This window comes from Hyla sarda, chromosome 5, assembly GCF_029499605.1.
Source record: "Hyla sarda isolate aHylSar1 chromosome 5, aHylSar1.hap1, whole genome shotgun sequence".
NCBI classification, from domain to species: domain Eukaryota; kingdom Metazoa; phylum Chordata; class Amphibia; order Anura; family Hylidae; genus Hyla; species Hyla sarda.
This window is the reverse complement of record NC_079193.1, coordinates 296,906,826-296,925,382: the sequence shown is the minus strand read 5'-3', so window position 1 is coordinate 296,925,382 and position 18,557 is coordinate 296,906,826. Positions and strand designations below refer to the sequence as shown.

General features: G+C 42.8%; 1 protein-coding gene across 1 annotated transcript in view; it reads right to left on the bottom strand.

The window, feature by feature from the left end:
* CLVS1 (clavesin 1) overlaps positions 1 to 15,332 on the bottom strand; it is a 125,854-nt gene extending 110,522 nt beyond the window's left edge. The window contains exon 1 of the mRNA XM_056522022.1: positions 14,956 to 15,332. The gene's annotated coding sequence lies outside the window, so the exon portion shown is untranslated. The remainder of the gene's footprint in view (positions 1 to 14,955) is intronic.
* Positions 15,333 to 18,557: the final 3,225 nt, after the last annotated feature.

Below are 18,557 nucleotides of genomic sequence, written 5' to 3'. Positions count from 1 at the left end.
GATATAATATCCGCTGCTGATACCACTACTGTACGCCACTTCATTGTTGAACTGAACTTCCAATAGACAATGAAAGCAAATCAATATTAACTAATTGTTATCCTGGCACGTTTCCTTTACACCCTGCATCTTTAAGACCCTTGCATTGTGCGCCTCCCATCTGTCACAGTCTACCAAATACCAGCTGGTCAATGAAATTTGGCTTGTAAATTGTCCTCAGCTTCACTTCTATTAGTGGGAGCATAAAGCAAAGTCAGAAGTCTCAATATTATTCTCAGATTGTGACAGTAGACACTTGTTTTCTTGTGGTTTCTTAGTTGAAACAAAGCGCAGCTGAATGGTTAAAGCGAAGGGGAAGGAATATTGTAATTCTATACGATATAATATATATAAAGCAGTACTCTATTAGTGTGACAAGTCAATGTCTTATAGTACAGTATAGACACCATTAGGAATATTTAATTTACAGGAGAATTTGAAAACTGTCTGCTGCCGTATCCCTGCCGGACCAGTGTCGCACCCCTCTGGAATAAGCCGGATGGAGTCAGCTAGCGACTCTGGTCCGCTAATTTTTGGGCCATATCCTGTTTTGTTGCCAGACTGAAAACTGTGGTCTGCCATGGTTTTGGTCTGGCAACAAAACCAGATACGGTAAAAAAATTAGCGGACCGGAGTCACTAGCTGACTCCATCCAGCTTATTCCAGAGGGGTGCGACACTGGTCCGGCAGGGATACGGCAGCAGACAGTTTTCAAATTCTCCTACCAGATCTGGCTGCTGTATCCCCAAAACTTGATGTGAATGCACCCTGACATGTATTCAGTTTGTCCTGTAGCCGCCCCCTACATTATACAGTGTGCTATCCCAGGGGCTGATACAGCCATCACTCAAGAGCAGAGGGAAAGGGTTTGGAAGGTTTTATAGGGAATGTATTAGAGGATACTAAAACATGTTGGCCCTCATTTACTATTGCAAACCCGACATGTTTTGTCGGGTTGCGCGCCAGATTCTGTCGCATTGCACCAGAAATTCTGTCTGCGCCAGATTGTGCACCAGAATTTGCGCCAGAATTGAAAAAAACCTGACTAACTCTCCATTTTGCTAAGAAAACCTGAAAAAGGGCATGGCCACCAGGAAAGGGGGCGTGGTCTCAGAAAAGGGGCGTGTTCCCGACATTTTCACAAAAACCCAACATATTTACTAAGGTTTCCACAGAAAATGTGGTGGATTTGAACTGAGGAAAACCCAACAGATCAGAGCATGTGTAAAAAAAGCAAAGTGTAGGGAAAGTGGAAAATGTAGGGAAACCTTATTAACCCCTTAAGGACCCAGCCCAAATATACCTTAAGGACCCGGCCATTTTTTGAACATCTGACCACTGTCACTTTAAGCATTAATAACTCTGGGATGCTTTTACCTTTCATTCTGATTCCGAGATTGTTTTTTCGTGACATATTCTACTTTATGTTAGTGGTAAACTTTTGTCGATACTTGCATCATTTCTTGGTGAAAAATTCCAAAATTTGATGAAAAAATTGAAAATTTAGCATTTTTTTTACTTTGAAGCTCACTGCTTGTAAGGAAAATGGATATTCCAAATAAATTATACATTGATTCACATATACAATATGTCTACTTTATGTTTGCATCATAAAATTGACGTGTTTTTACTTTTGGAAGACATCAGAGGGCTTCAAACTTCAGCAGCAATTTTCCAATTTTTCACAAAATTTTCAAAATCAGAATTTTTCAGGGACCAGTTCAGTTTTGAAGTGGATTTGAAGGGCCTTCATATTAGAAATACCCCACAAATGACCCCATTATAAAAACTGCACCCCTCAAAGTATTCAAAATGACATTCAGTAAGTGTGTTAACCCTTTAGGTGTTTCACAGGAATAGCAGCAAAGTGAAGGAGAAAATTCAAAATCTTCATTTTTTACACTCGCATGTACTTGTAGACCTAGTTTTTGAATTTTTACAAGGGGTAATAGATGAAAAATCCCCCCAAAATTTGTAACCCAATTTCTCTCGAGTAAGGAAATACCTCATATGTGTATGTCAAGTGTTCGGCGGGTGCAATAGAGGGCTCAGAAGGGAAGGAGCGACAATAGGATTTTGGAGAGGGAATTTTGCTGAAATGGTTTTTGGGGGGCATGTCACATTTAGGAAGCCCCTATGGTGCCAAAACAGCAGAAAACCCCAACATGGCATACCATTTTGGAAACTAGACCCCTCAAGGCACGTAACAAGGGGTCCAGTGAGCCTTAACACCCCACAGGTGTTTGACGACTTTTCGTTAAAGTCGGATGTGTAAATGAAAAAAAAAATGTTTTCACTAAAGTGCAGTTTTTCCTCCAAATTTACCATTTTTACAAAGGGTAATGGGAGAAAATGCCCCCCCAAATTTGTAATCCCATCTCTTCTGAGTATGGAAATACCCCATGTTAGGATGTAAAATGCTTTGCGGGCAAACTACAATGCTCAGAAGAGAAGGAGTCACATTTGGCTTTTTGAAAGCAACTTTTGCTGAAATGGTTTTTTGGGGGCATGTCGCATTTAGGAAGCCCCTGTGGTGCCAGAACAGCAAAAAATACCCACATGGCATACTATTTTGGAAACTACACCCCTCAAGGAACGTAACAAGGGGTCCGCTGAGCCTTAACACCCCACAGGTGTTTGACGACTTTTCGTAAAATTTGGATGTGTAAATGAAAATTTTTTTTTTTTACTAAAATGCAGTTTTTCCCCAAAATTTTACATTTTTACAAGGGGTAATAGGAGAAAATGACCCCCAAAATGTGTAACCCCATTTCTTCTGAGTATGGAAATACCCCATGTTAGGACGTAAAATGCTCTGCTGGCGAACTACAATGCTCAGAAGAGGAGGAGCGCCATTGAGCTTTTGGAAAGCGAATTAGTTTGGAATGGTAGTCAGGGGCCATGTGCGTTTACAAAGCCCCCCGTGGTGCCAGAACAGTGGAACCCCCCACATGTGACCCCATTTTGGAAACTACACCCCTCACAGAATTTAATAAGGGGTGCAGTGAGTATTTACACCCCACAGAACTTTGGAACAGTGGGCTGTGCAAATGAAAAAGTTTATTTTTCATTTTTACGGACCACTGTTCCAAAAATCTGTCAGACATCTGTGGGGCGTAAATTCTCAATGTACCCCTTATTACATTACGTGAGGGGTGTAGATTCCAAAATGGGGTCACATGTGTCGGGGGTTCATTATTCTGGCACTATGGGGGCTTTGTAAACACATGTGGCCTTCAATGCCGGACAAATTTTCTCTACAAAATCCCAATGGCGCTCCTTCTCTTCTGAGCATTGTAGTTCGCCCGCAGAGCACTTTAAATTCACATATGGGGTATGTTCTTACTCAGAAGAGATGGGTTTACAAAATTGGGGGGGCTTTTTTCCTATTTCCCGATGTGAAAATGAAAAATTTAGGGTAACACCAGCATTTTAGTGAAAAAATATAATTTTTTTCATTTTCCCATCCAACTTTAATGAAAATTCGTCAAACACCTGTGGGGTGTTCAGGCTCACTATACCCCTTGTCACGTTTGGTGAGGGGTGTAGTTTCCAAAATGGGGTCACATGTGGGTATTATTTTTTTTTGCATTTGTCAGAACCGCTGTAAAATCAGCCACCCCTGTGCAAATCACCAATTTAGGCCTCAAATGTACATGGTGCACTCTCACTCCTGAGCCTTGTTGTGTGCCCGCAGAGCATTTTACGCACACATCTGGGGTATTTCTGTACTCAGGAGAAATTGCGTTACAAATTTTGGGGGTCTTTTTTTCCTTTTACCGCTTGTGGAAATAAAAAGTATGGGGCAACACCAGCATGTTAGTGTAAAAAAATAAAAAAAATTTACACTAACAGGCTGGTGTAGCCCCCAACTTTTCCTTTTCACAAGCGGTAAAAGGAAAAAAAGCCCCCCAAAATTTGTAGTGTAATTTCTCCTGAGTACGGAGATACCCCATATGTGGCCCTAAACTGTTTCCTTGAAATACGACAGGGCTCCGAAGTAAGAGAGCACCATGCGCATTTGAGGACTAAATTAGGGATTGCATAGGGGTATTCTACGCCAGTGATTCCCAAACAGGGTGCCTCCAGCTGTTGCTAAACTCCCAGCATGCCTGGACAGTCAGTGGCTGTCCAGAAATGCTGGGAGTTGTTGTTTTGCAACAGCTGGAGGCTCTGTTTTGGAAACCCTGCCGTACAAGACGTTTTAAATTGTTTATTGGGGGGGGGGGACAGTGTAAGGGGTGTATATGTAGTGTTTTACCCTTTATTAGGTGTTAGTGTAGTGTAGTGTTTTTAGGGTACATTCACACTGGCGGGTTACGGTGAATTTCCCGCTAGGAGTTTGCACTGCGGCAAAAAATTTGCCGCAGCCCAAACTTGAAGCAGGAAATTTACTGTAAACCCGCCTATGTGAATGTACCCTGTACAGTCACATGGGGGGGGGGGGGGGCAAACCTCCAGCTGTTTCAAAACTACAACTCCCAGCATGTACTGACAGACCGTGCATGCTGGGAGTTGTAGTTTTGTAACAGCTGGAGGCACACTGGTTGGAAAACATTCAGTTAGGTTCTGTTACCTAACTCAATATTTTCCAACCAGTGTGCCTCCAGCTGTTGCAAAACTACAACTCCCAGCATGTACTAATCACCGAAGGGCATGCTGGGAGATGTAGTTATGCAATAGCTGGAGGTACGCAACTACAACTCCCAGCATGCCGAGACAGCTGTTTGCTTTCTGGGCATGCTGGGAATTGCAGTTTTGCAACATCTGGAGAGCTACAGTTTTTAGACCACTGCACAGTGATCTCCAAACTGTGGACCTCCAGATGTTGCAAAACTACAACTCCCAGCATGTCCAGACCACAAACAGCTATGTGGGCATGCTAGGAGTTGTAGTTTTGCAACATCTGGAGGGATATAGTTTAGAGACCACTGTATAGTGGTCTCAAACTGCAGCCCTCCAGCTGTTGCAAAACTACATATTCCAGCATGCCCAAACAGCTGTCTGGGCATGCTGGGAGTTGTAGTTTTGCAACATCTGGAGGGCTACAGTTAGAGACCACGGTCTCAGACTGTAGCCCTCCAGATCTACTTACCGGCTTCCGTAGGATCCTCGGAGCCGTCCTCTTCAGACGCACGTGACGCCGCCCGCCGATCAAAGTCGCCGCAGCCTCCGGACGGGTAAGTGGACGTCGGCGCCCGGTCCCCTTCGGTTCCCCGTTCTGCCCCGCCTATTGTGGGAGGGCAGGACGGGGAAAACGAAAGTTAACCCCCCCGCCCCCGGTCTGCTATTGGTCGTCCCCTCTGACGATCAATAGCAGACCAATAGCAGGGATAGGAGGGGTGGCACCTCTGCCACCTCACTCCTATGCCTACAGGGGGATCGTGGGTGTCTTGGACAACCGCGATCCCCCTTCTATTCCGGGTCACCGGGTCACAATAGACCCGTATGACCCGGAATCGGCGCAAATCGCAAGTGTGAATTCACTTGCGATTTGCGCCGATCGCCGACGTGGGGGGGTCTGATGACCCCCCTGGGCATTTGCACGGGGTGCCTGCTGATTGATATCAGCAGTCACCCCGGCCCGGTCCCCGCCCGGCGCGCGGCGGGGACCGAAATTCCCACGGGCGTATGGATACGCCCTGGGTCCTTAAGTACCAGGACGTCAAGGCGTATCCATACGCCATAGGTCCTTAAGTGGTTAAATACCGTGGAAAATAAATTGTAGGGAATTAAAACCCACAAAGAAACCTACACAACACTCTTAGTAAATGAGGGCCTTTACCTTTTTCTAAATATGTTTCTATATTTCTGATTGTTTCTTTTTTAATGGGGACAGCCCTCTTGCCCGACTGGTTTTAACAGCATTTAGATATATAGTTCACAACAAGCCCCATGGACATAAGTAACAATTGACAGGACCAGTCCCATACACGTGAATGGAAGAATTCACAGGCATTAACCGTGAACTTTGCAAAGGAAGCGAAGACTGATTTGTGAGCATCATCTCTGTTAAAGAAGAAAAATAAATGATAGATGCAGCTCACCACTCCAGTGTACAGCATAACTGAAGAATAAGTCTATGTTCGGAGAGCAGGGCAGGCAAACAGCGGGCCATATCCCGGGCAAGACTAGAGAGGGTAAAAAATAAGGGCCTCCAGCTGCTCCAAAACAGTGGACAATTAAAACTTCACTTTTATTCCATGTGCGTTATAAACAATAGAATATGCAACATTGTGATAAAACAAGAAACACTGACATGTTTCGAGCCCAGTGTGGCTCTTCATTGTGGCAATGTGTTCTCGGGCATGTGCCCCTTATATAGTGGCAACCATAAGTGAGCCTGTCCAACACCGGAGCGGGCCGAAAGCAACGTGGATGTGATGTATGTCAGCTTAATCCCGGCTACACAAAGCCACAAATCATGGAACGGATTAACAAGGTAAATTCATGAGGAAGCAGGGACACACATCAATAGAGCTTCAAAAGTAAAATGCAGCCCAGGTAAGGGGCATCAATCATGTCAATGGTGGGGTGTGAACTCGCCTCTCAACCATAGAAGCAGCATAGAAAGTAAATGGAAGATGCAGCATGTTATGAAGGATGTGTTTCATGCAGAAGTAACGAATAGCCGATGGTACGGCAATAATGAATATAGCATCGGATATTCGTTACTTATGCATGAAACACATCCTTCATAACATGCTGCATCTTCCATTTACTTTCTATGCTGCTTCTTTGGTTGAGAGGCGAGTTCACACCCCACCATTGACATGATTTATGCCCCTGACCCGGGCCGCATTTTACTTTTGAAGCTCTATTGATGTGTGTCCCTGATTCCTCATGAATTTACCTTGTTAATCCATTCCATGATTTGTGGCTTTGTGTAGCCGGGATTAAGCTGACATACATCACATCCACGTTGCTTTTGGCCCGCTCCGGTGTTGGACAGGCTCATTTGAGGTTGCCACTATATGAGGGGCACATGTCCGAGAATACATTGCCACGACTAAGAGCCACACTGGGCTCGAAATGCGTTGGCGTTTCTTGTTTTATCACCGCGTTGGATATCCTATTGTTTTTAATGCACATGGAATAAAAGTGAAGTTTTAATTGTCCCCCCGTTTGCCCTCTCTAATCATCTATGTTAACCTTTTGCTGTAATGCTGTACAGATCACTTTTCAACAGCCTCCTCCTTATCATCACAGACAGAGCAGGAAGTCTCAGATTTGTGGTGAAAAGAAAAATGATAACATTTTATGTCATATATGGAAAATTAGAAGAAGAAAAAAACATCATCAACAATTCTTAGAAGATCTGTTTAGCATTAAACATTGATTTGGGCGGGACAATCCATTGGTTGAGCCAGTGTTTCCCAACCAGGGGGGTGACGCTTGAAACAGCTGTCACTGAAACTCCCCTGTCTGTCTCCACGCAGCTCCCTGCTGCAGTTTGTTTTGCACAGAAGATTATTAAAGTTACAAGAAGTTTCTCTACATATGGTGAGTGCCATTTTTCATTCTCTTTATGAAGATGTATTAACTGATGATTTCCTAGGAACAGAGCGCCCCATTACAGCAGATCAAATGTGTATGCCTACCGCAAAGCCGCACTCCCTCTCAGTGTGAACACAGCCCACTATCTTTATGCTTTTTGTGAAAAGAAAATATGTCTTTGGGGGGGATTTTGTTTTCAAAGAGTTAACTTGGTGGTATATATTACATGTTGGCTTTATTTTTCTGTAAAACAAAATGCATAAAGTTATTGTTATGTTTTTTTAAAATCTTTATGACTACAACGCTGTGTGCAGGCTTGTTTATTTGCTTAGTTTTTATTGATATACTTTTGAACAGGGTGTACTATCCCCTGACTATCATCTCAACTGCCTGGCACACCAACAATTGCATCATGGGGACCAAATAAGGACATTTCCACCTACAGTAGTTTCTAACCATCCACATGCTGTGGCCGCTGTTGACCATGGCCAATGTGGAGTTAAATGACCAGGATCAGAGTTGGTGAACACCATTTCTCTGTCTTGTGTCACTTCATGACTAGAGAACAATTACACCAACAGGAGCATTTTATCAATATTGGCCCACATTTATCATTGTCTTTAGACAGTTTTTTGTGTCTAAAAAAGGGGCAAAAAAGGCGCAAGCAGGGTTTATTTGCGCCTTTTTTGCCCCTTTTTGTTTACACATTTCTGCTGATTTTGAGTTGTAATCCACTGATTTTGTCAATAGACATGATATGGAAGGGATTTACCATTGCGCCTTTTTCTAAAAAGGAGCAAAAAAAGGCGCAAAGCCACTGAAAAGTCTCTAAAACTACACCAGCCCAGACATGGTGTAGCTTTTTGGTGTATGTGTAGACAGAAATTTCAGAAAATGTGACCTGCACAAAATTTATCAAAGCTCTTTTACCTTTTAATAAATTTGGTGCTCCTACACATTATCAGCACAAAAAAAAAAGGTGTAAAAAATGCTTCACTTGCACTGGAATGATAAATGTGGGCCAATGTCTTAAATTGCATTCACTTTTGTGATGGTCCAAACAATGCAAATTGTGACAAATTTGACAAACTGCCACATGCAGAATTCTTTTAGTGTGACTAGTTTAGAGTTTCCTCTTCCCTGCACCCACACATCTTAAAATAAGATTGGGCCCATTTTGCAATCTCTATATACTATGTCCCTTTTTCTATACACTTTTCAAAACTGTATTGGATGGGGAAAAAGTCTCTAATGTTCACAACAAATTTTTGCGCATGCCATGCACTCTAGTTTTGAACCAAAATTTCAGCTGGAGCTTGCTATTTTGGTTTAGTAAACCTCCCCCAAATATTTAACCTAAACATTCACATATTAAATAAATTTTGATCGTTTAAAGGGGTACTCCAGTGAATATTTTTTTTTTTTTAATATCAACTGGCTCCAGAAAGTTAAACAGATTTGTAAATTACTTCTATTAAAAAATCTTAATCCTACCAGTTCTTAAGTTGAGTTGTTCTTTTCTGTCTGACCACAGTGCTCTCTGCTGACACCTCTGTTTGTCTCAGGAACTGTCCAGAGTAGGAGCAAATCCCCATAGCAAACCTCTTCTGCTCTGGGCAGTTCCTAAGACAGACAGAGGTGTTAGCAGAGAGCACCGTTGTCAGACAGAAAAGAACAACTCAACTTTAGCAGCTGATAAGTACTGGTAGGAGTAAGATTTTTTAATAGAAGTCATTTACTAATCTGTTTAACTTTCTGGAGCCAGTTGATATTTAAAAAAAAATAGTTTTTCATCCCTTTAACAACTCTCAGCTTCAAATCTTTTAATTACTGTATCAAGGAAAAAAGGGCATAATACTGCATGAGTGTACCATGGGGTCACATAAAGGGATCTTAATACCGAGTGTGTGCACAAAGGAAGGGTACATTACTCAGTGGAGGAACAAAAAATGGGGCATATTACTAAGTTGGGCACAAACAGGGGCATGATGCTGTGTGGGGGCACAAAACAGGGTAATATTAATGGGAGGAAGAGGCTAACTAGTGCATGGGGGCACTGGGGGATAACTGGTGTGAAGGGCATAGTACTTTAGTTATACCCCAGGTTTTAATGCCAATGCCCCCCCCCCCCCCCCCCCCGTCCCCTCATGCCATATAGGTAGTTAGAAGGACAAGATGGGTCTGTTTACTATTATTATGGGGCTTTTGGATAATTTTAGGTTACAAGTTACGGACGATTCTGTCATCTTGTTCACAATGATTCTCACTGGAACATTGTCAAGTTGGCTTCATATGAACTTTCATACTTCTGTATCTGAGATAAAAAGTATGTTAATACACGTGGTGTGGAAAACTAGATCATTATTGTGTTTTGTCACATCCAGACAAGTAACACTGAACACTGTTACTAGAGATGAGCGAACTTACAGTAAATTCGATTTGTCACGAACTTCTCGGCTCGGCAGTTGATTACTTATCCTGCATAAATTAGTTCAGCCTTCAGGTGCTCCGGTGGGCTGGAAAAGGTGGATACAGTCCTGGGAAAGAGTCTCCTAGGACTGTATCCACCTTTTCCAGCCCACGGGAGCACCTGAAAGCTGAACTCATTTATGCAAGGAAAGCCATCAACTGCCGAGCCGAGAAGTTCGTGACGAATCAAATTTACTGTAAGTTCGCTCATCTCTAACTGTTACCTTTCCAATGCCGTATATGTGTGTGAAAGAGGTCACCTAAAGGGAGTCCAGCATGAGAAAAAGAGTCCATTTGTAATACACGTCGTCCTTTTGTGTTGATCCTGCGAATTGCAGCAGCAGATTGTTTTGTTACTTGATCTTATCAATAGACGTGGAATAAGTCCATAGGGATTTATTGGTGTATATATCCCATCCATTCGGATGAGCACATGTAAACAAACACTGTAATGCAAACTTCTCTCCCTGCCCCCATCCAAAGCTACGGGGTCCATCATCAGCGCTAGGGAACTGAACTGAACACTATGCTATATATTCTATTATACAAGAAACTATGAAACCTGAAGCATCTCATAAACCAGTGCAATGGGGAATTCCATTGCTGATCACATGTTTTTTTTATATCTTGTTATTAGATTTATCTATGAGAAATATACTGTACACCTTACTGTATATGCTGCTATACTGCCTCTATAATCCTAAAGGGAAGTATACAATGATCAAGCTGCATTACAGGATACATGAAGGGATTATGTACATAGTAAATTCTAGATATTACGTTATCATATAATATACTTCCCTAGATGCTGGAGGGATTCTATAATAATCTGTATAGCTGCTAGGGGAGCACCACATTTTTTTGGGCACCCTGTAGATCCATTAGAAGACTATGGGCTGCCATAAAACAGATGTTAGAGTATTAAGATGGAGGGCTGGAGTTATACCATGGGGAATTTAGAATGCATATTATTATTATTATATCATTCAGCTACATTGAGCTATTATAATAATGACATATTCATAAAAAAAAAAAAATATATATATATATATATATATATATATATATATATATATATATATATATAGTGTGTGCACATGTTATTCCAACTCCTTCAGATGATTCTTATGGTACACAATTCTCCAAAATTGGTATAATTAAAAAAAATGGGAAATGTGATTAAATACAACACATTTATATCCCAGTAACTTAAGTGTTGGCCTTGTTGACAGTAAACTGCATTTACACATTAAGCACTTGCTTTACTCATTTATGTGACTGATATGTTAATGTTTAGGTGGGAATTCATCCTATACTGGAGTAAGTAGTATTCCCATCTAGGGCTGGGCGGTAAACCGGTTCATACCGAATACCGAAATTTTTGAGCTGCACGATATGAATTTTAACCCATACCGCAGTACCGGTTTGGCCCCTCCTCCTCGGGAATGAATGAATCAGCCCAGCGCTGCACTGTCCCTATTTCGGGGAACTAATCCTATGTGACCTGCGAGCGCTATTCTGCCCCCCTCCCCAAATAATTATTAGTCCAGCACTGTCCCCATCAGGGTACTACTCACACGTCACCCGCATGCGCTGCCCTCCTCGTCCTGTTTGTTGCGGGCGCCGGCGCTGACATTCTATACCAGTGGTCTCCAACCTGCGGACCTCCAGATGTTGCAAAACTACAACTCCCAGCATGCCCGGACAGCCGTTGGCTGTCCGGGCATGCTGGGAGTTGTAGTTTTGCAACATCTGGAGGTCCGCAGGTTGGAGACCACTGCTCTATACTGTGCGGTATCCCTATGCCCGGGCTGCAAAAAATAAACAAAATAAACTTTAACTCACCTCCCGTTGGTCCGGTACCGGCCTCACTTGTTTCTTGGGGACGGGAACGTCGGACAGCCGTCAGCCTATCACCAGCCGCAGCGATGTTCCACCTCAGCCGGTGATAGGCTGAGCCCACTGTCATGTAAGAAGCCGGCTTCTTACATGACAGTGGGCTCAGCCTATCACTGGCCGAGGCGGAACATCGCTGCGGCCAGTGATAAGCTGACAGTGACAGCTCTCCGACGTTCCCGTTCCCAGCGTAAGGCTGACGTAGGTGCGTTAAAGTTTATTTTGTTTACCTTTTGCAGCCCGGGCATAGGGATACCGCACAGTACAGAGTGTCAGTGCCGGCGGCCGCAACAAACAGGACAAGGAGGGCAGTGCATGCAGGTGACATGTGAGTAATTACCCCGATGGGGATGTGGGCTGATAATTAATATGGGGGGGGGGGCTAGGAAATACCATAATATACCATGGAACCGGCAAAAGTTTAAAAAATACCGTGATACACACATTTGGTCATACCGCCCAGCCCTATTCCCATCTAGTAATTTATGGAATAGCCACAGGAAATGACATAAATATCCCCTATATGCTGGTCCTCACCTCATGAGATGTCATCATGTAAGAATGGTCAAGTGAGGACAGTAAGAATGGCGCCCCAGTGATGTGCTCATCAAGGGGGAGGTGCGTGTGGAGATGATAGCCAATTGCTGACTGTAATAGAGTGTGATTTCAGTGTTAGGGATTCTATGTTAAAAACGAACACATGTCCCAATCTGTCTACAAGAGAAAAATGGTGCACATACATTAGTAAATAGGATCGTATTCAATGTTTATACAACCTGTTTCTGTTTATCCTATCAAGTTCTGAAAATGTTCTTCTTCAGGGGTATGGGAAAGGCAAGGCTACATGTGACCAAGAGGCTCCGCCAGGAGGTCCCACCCTAACATATGTCTGTACAGTGCAATATTTCCTGTACATGGTCCAACTACCCACATTGTTCCCACAACACACAAAGTCTGTGCACCTCTATGCACCCAACAGGTTTCCACTGTATAAAACTGTTTGTTTATCAGATTCAAATGGATTTCTAAGCACAATAAACAATAACAAGATTTACACAGATGATCCTTTTCACTCTCTGTATATATAAGGCAGACATCCACTTCAGTAATAAAGCTATTGGGTAAAATATATGGATGCAGAATACTTTAGGCATGATGAAGCATTCTATACAGTCATCCCTCAACTTACAATGGCTTCAACATACAATAGTTTCAACATACAATGGTCTTTTCTGGACCATTGTAGCTTGAAACCAGACTCAACATACAATGCTATGGAATCTGCGAAATGTGTCAATGGTTGGAAGAAACGACCAATCAAAATGGACATTTCACTGGTAAAACCCCTGTATTTCTAAAGTGCATGCCCTGACTGGTGTCTGGTAGCGCCTCCTACAGTACAGGGAGGCATTACATGTTCTGTACTCTTTACCTGTATTACTGAAGTGTATGCACTGACTGGTGTCTGGTAGCGCCCCCTACAGTACAGGGAGGTATTACATGTTCTTTACTAGTCTTTACCTGTGCCAGTTTTAGCTGCTCATTTGGACACCAGGTGAGGGCGGCTCCATTTTCCCTTTTTTTTTTTTAGGACATTATGTGTACTGTACAGGACCCTGAAGAAGCTTCTGTCCTCTACATAGACCAGTGGTTGCCTAAGAGGGTGCCTCCAATTGTTGCAAAACTACAACTCCCAGCATGCCAGGACAGCCGAAGGCTGTCTGGGCATGCTGGGAGTTGCAATTTTGCAATAGCTGGAGGCACCCTGGTTGGGAAACACTGAAATAGACAGTGATTAGACAGTGATTACAGCTCCCAGCAAATCTTTCTTACTTTTATATGTAAGGATTTACTTTATCTGTATTAGTTATCTACTTATTTATCTTTAATCCTCACTTTTTCCTATTTTTGGATGACATTTTGGGGGCTTCAGAACCAATTACCAGGTTTCCATAGAGTTATGGTCTCAACATACTATGGTTTCAACATACAATGGTCGTCCTGGAACCAATTAATATTGTAACTTGAGGGACCACTGTATATATATATATATATATATATATATATAGTTAGTTAGTAGATTTTTTTTTATTTGTTTCTAGTTAGTAGATTTTCCTGGGCTATCAAGTAAAAGCGAGATGATGCTACTTTGCATGTTTTTATTGAGGGACATCCTCCATCTCTAAATTTGTACCTATTCGCTCTGAATAAAAAGTATGCACCCGAGCTCACATTACTGCTCCCATATCCGGCGTCACAAACTATTTTTATACATTGTATCTACAGTAATTTTATTCAGCAAAAAAAGCTAGAGTGCAGGAAAAACTATTATCTATCAGAGAGACGCCGATTCTGTAACCCTTCAGACTACCATATAAATATATCTCAACTAATAGAATATCGTCAATTCCTTTCCCGGCAATCTCAGTCCTACAGGAACTCACTTCCACATATAGGCTTCTTCCCGTCGCCTAAGCCCTTGCCTCTTGTACCATCATCTTTGTTTCCATTCAATTGGATTAACCCATTCATTCCAAAAGACCTAAGAAAACCATCTTTTCGAACCATTCATCTACACCCTTTAGTCTCCTCGACAGCTGCCTTGTAACCATCGCACCCCATCACTTTTGTGCCTGCTCATTGCCTACGACTTAACCCCCCCCCCTTGCTGCTTACATCCTTTCATGGCTTTGTCTTTTATGCATCAAGGCGAAACCTTATTTGTTTATTTATTCATTTTTTTTAAAGGCGGTGATTGGAAAAATTGGACAAAATGTATTCATCGCATTGTACAGTGATTTCATCGCAGTCCGTGCTATGCCAGCTTCTGCTCCATTACGCTGACTCACCAGAATCATCAGCATGTCCTGGTCCTGAACTCCTGTGCCTTTTGTCTCTGTAATAGAAGGGTTGTGTGTGTGGTGGATTATGCAGAGCACTGTTGGATGGAGAAGGCTGGAGCTGACACACTGCAGATGGGAGCTGTCCATGAGCTGAAGTGCTGAAATGCTGCGGCTACAATAGAAATCAGAACATGGTAGAATCTTCACATACCTGTTACGCCTCAAATCCGTGCCGAGAGAACCAAGCTGTCCATCTTGGATGGGAGAATAGGAGCTGTCTACTTCAGTCAAGTTTACAGAATAATGTCTTCCGCTGTGGGTTCTGCCAGAAGGCTTGAGTGCCAGAGAATGAGGCAGTGAAAGAGTCCTCCCCAGCAGTGGTTGTCTTCAAGGCAATAGGGAAAAAAAAAAAACCTTGCTTGCAGGAGGCAGACCCACCCCTACTATCTTATTGGTGGATCTGGAATTGTGGAGCAAATATTTAAACTGAATTTCGCATTTCTCCGTAGAACAGATGTAGCCTGATAGATGCGCAAAAGATTAGCAGATAATACGGTGAATTTATCATGGTATACTGGTAATAAACAACTGATATATGTAAAATATTTGGGTATGTTACGTTAGTATATTCTATATAAGATTTTACTGTGAATTTGAATCTTATACTAGGTCAGTGTTTCCAAACCAGTGTGCCTCCAGCTGTTGCAAAACTACAACTTCCAGCATGCCCGGACAGCCTTCGGCTGTCCGGGCATGCTGGGAGTTGTTGTTTTGCAACAGCTGGAGGCACCCTGGTTGGGAAACTCTGTATTAGGTAAATTAAAGCAAAGTATTCATTAGGGATGAGCGAACTTACAGTAAATTTGATTCGTCACGAACTTCTCGGCTCGGCAGTTGATGACTTTTCCTGCATAAATTAGTTCAGCTTTCAGGTGCTCCGGTGGGCTGGAAAAGGTGGATACAGTCCTAGGAAAGATTCTCCTAGGACTGTATCCACCTTTTCCAGCCCACGGGAGCACCTGAAAGCTGAACTAATTTATGCAGGATAAGTCATGAACTGCCGAGCCGAGAAGTTCGTGACGAATCAAATTTACTGTAAGTTCGCTCATCTCTAGTATTCATGATAGGCAAGTATATGTAAAGAGATATAGAAGAAGAAGCATATGGAATATACCTATCTCAGAAACGCATGTATTACATTGAATTTTGCCAGTTCTGGAATATTTATCCTATTCATATGTTATTAGATGTCGAGAGATAATTCACACAAGCAGGCCATGTCCACACGGCGGAAATTTTGCCGGATGTCCGCCCCCGGAAAACACGGGCAGACATTCTGGAAATAGCGGGCGCCAGCTGGAACATTCCAGCACTAGGACCACTTGCAAATGCACCCTCTCCATAGATGGCTATGTGTTTCCGAGCGTATTCTGCCGAAAGAATGGTTGTTAGAATGTTGGTTGATGCCAGAACTGGAATTTTCGCTGCGGAAACATCTACTGTGGAAATTCCGCCAGGTGAATGGTGCAGCAGAATCCTATTGAAAATGATGGGACTCTGCTGCAAAGAATTTCCGAGCTGAATTCTTTTTTTGCCTGTTTTCGCTCAAAATTTCTCTTGTGTGAACATAGCCGCAGGGGGAAAAACACACACTCTGCATGCAGGTGCTGCCTTTGTCGGATATGGTGGCCTTTTAACGTGTTGCAGTCAATAAGAGGGTGTTGTTGGTTGAATAGATTAAAGGAGAAGTATCACGTGAAAAATCTTATTCCCTATTTCCAGGATAGGGGATATTTGGGATTGCAGAGTGTCCAACCGCTGGGACCCCCCACGATCTCCTGTATGGGTCCCCAGCTCTCTCCAGGAATGGGGCGTGTCAACCCCCTCCTCTATATATCTCTATGGGAGAGCCGTTCGGCTATCTTCGGTTCTCCCATAGAGATATATATTTAGTGGGCGTGTTGGCCGCCGCTTTGTGCGGGGGTCGACGCACCAGGTTTCGAGGAGAGCCAGGGCCCTGTACAGAAGATCTGGGGGGTTTTAGCGGTCAGACCCCCCTGCAATCTAAAATTTATCCCCAATCCTGCTAATAGGGGATACGTTTTCGTACATTATACTTCTCCTTTAAAGATGTGTTCACAGTGATGTCGCAGTACAGGTGTAATAAAGTGAAGTAATAATACTGAGATGATAAACAGTAAGACGTGTAAAAGAAATGGTGAGGTCACAGGACATGGATAATAAACACAATGATGGATCTGTCTAAAAGTACTAAACACAGTGAACTCATAGTACAGGGATGACAAAAATAAGATGTGATGCTACAGCATTTAAAATACAGTGGAAAATGTATTACGCTGACTTATAGTAAGATTCTCTTTGTTACCCATAGCAACCAATCACAGCTCAGCTTTCATTTTACCAGAACAATATGAGAAATGAAAGCTAAACTCTGATTGGTTGCTATGGCCAACAAAGAAAATTGTACTATAAGACAGCATCATAAAGCTCCACCACAGTGATGAAAAAGTACAGAGAAAATATAGAGTCATGTCGCGCACAAGGATAATAACCACAGTGATGTCACAGTTAAAAACAATAAACACAATGACGTCATGTATAAAGATAATAACCGCAGTGATATCACACAATAATGTAATGTATAAAGAAAATAACCACAGTAATATAACAGTATGTGGATAATAAACACAATGATGTTACAGTACAGAAGTAGTGAACACAGTGATATCACTGTACAGCGATCTATTACTGCAGTGATATCAGAGCTCAGGAGTAATATACATGGCTAGATGAAGGACAGTTATGTCACAGTACAGAGAATAAACACAATTATTACTTACTGTGGCGTTGGGGTGTGAGGTGCAGGGTAGGTGTTATGATAACCCAAGGAGCAGATGTTATTAACCCCTTCTTGTCGTGATGCCAGGGTGTGGTTAAGCCTTAACCACCAGAAGGTAATATCGCTGGTCCTGGGCTAGGCTAGAGGCAATGAAGTCACCGACACCAAATTACGGACAAACGGTGGCTTTACTGAGGGTAGACAGATGACACAGTCTATGCAGTACAGCCAATATCCCAAGGAGGTGACCAGTGACACAGGGGGACCTCGCAGGCTTGCTGGGACTTGCAGTAATTAGACAGACTTTGGTGCAGGCCATGGTGATTATAAGGTGGACTTGACTTGACTGACATGATGACTGACAGTTAGATGACTTTGGCTTACTTGCAATTTACTGGTGGCTGCAGACTTTAGGCTTAAGGCCTCCAGTGCTCCGGAAACACATACTAAGACGACTTGACTGCCCTGGACATCAGGTACTAAGAGCATGGAAAGAGAGAGATTGCAGCTCCTCCCCTGGTTTTATAGGGGGGCTGTGCAAGGAGTGTCTCTTGGGTAACAATTACATAGTATAACAATTAAATAAACAGTACATTATTAATATCACAACTTATATACACAGGGGATAATACATAAAGGGGGCCCTGGGGACATGGAGAGACTCTGCCTTTCAGGGCAGGAGAAGTACGGGGAAACACCATCCTGTACTGGGTCACCACAAACTCCCCCAGTTTAATGAAGTCATCCTCGACGCCCAGTCCTAGAGGGCAGAGGACCGTAATGACCACAGGGGCCACGGACAGTTCCTGGGGCATTTCAAACGACATCCATATCCAGGTCTGATGCAGATGAAGACAAAAAAATTACACGCTCTGAAGTATAAAAAGACATTAACGATATGACTACTGAAGGATATGACTAAGACATTATACATAACATTAGATACTATCCTA